We start from the raw sequence: 1155 nt of genomic DNA on the forward strand, positions 1-1155 counted from the left end.
TCTACCAGCTGCTGTACCCCCATCTTCAGCAGGGGGAGTCTCTATCACCTGCTGTACCACCCATCTTCAGGGGGGCACCTCTACTAGTGGCTGTACCCCCATCTTCAGCTCCCCTAGGAGTCATCAGTCACCCACACCTGTCACTTTGCTACATCATCATCACCTCCTGATCTACCCAGGGTCAGCTGTGCCTAGTGCTCCTCCACAGCACCTGTTCAGGAGGCCCTGCTAGCTCCATCTGAGGGGCCTGTCTTGCTGGCTGAGGGAGTCCCTTCAGGGTCAAATCCTGCTGCTGTGGCCCCTGTCCCGGCCTCTGCAGCCTTGCTGTCTCCATATTGGCTCTCACAACCAGACCTGAGTTGCTGATAAATTCTGATCATGCCTAGCCACCTCATTATCCCCATACCTCATCAAGGTCCTGCAGGGGTGGGCAAGGGCTCACCCACAAAGATTCCCTCCCGAGTCTCAATGGGGAGACACTTCTGACTGGGGTTCCTTAATCTCCTGAGTCCCTCTGCTTATGGAGGATAGACCATGGAACAGGACAGAGCTCCCCTGACCCCAGGGGACATGGCCACAGTCCTCCAAGTAGCATTATGAGCATTCAGAGAGTAGAGGTGGCTGAGGGAGTTCAGTTTGGCCAAGTGCTTGCAGAGCATGCAGGAACTGTGGGCTTGATACCCTAGCGTGGTGATAAAAGGCTGTAATCCCAGCACTTGGAGGATGGAGGCAGGAAGATGCCATCTCACCAGCCCACACACACCTTTGGGAATGTTCCGTTGGACATTCACATAGTGGAAAATCACTTTGTGAGGCTGGAGAGATGGCTCGGGAGTTTATAATCCATCCTGTTCTTCCAGGACTCAAGTTCAGTTCCCAACACCCACGCCAGGAAATTCACAATGGCACCTAACTCCATCTCCAGGGGATCCAGTACCCTATTCTAGCTTCTGGAGATGTCTGCACACACATACACACAGACTCACCGACACATAAGGAGATATCTGCACACACACATACACACAGACTCACCGACACATAAAAAGATGTCTGCACACACACATACACACAAACTCACCGACACTTAAGGAGATGTCTGCACACACACACACACACACACACACACACACACACACACACACACACACACACACA

Source organism: Microtus ochrogaster, unplaced genomic scaffold, assembly GCF_000317375.1.
Source record: "Microtus ochrogaster isolate Prairie Vole_2 unplaced genomic scaffold, MicOch1.0 UNK31, whole genome shotgun sequence".
In the NCBI taxonomy this organism is placed as follows: domain Eukaryota; kingdom Metazoa; phylum Chordata; class Mammalia; order Rodentia; family Cricetidae; genus Microtus; species Microtus ochrogaster.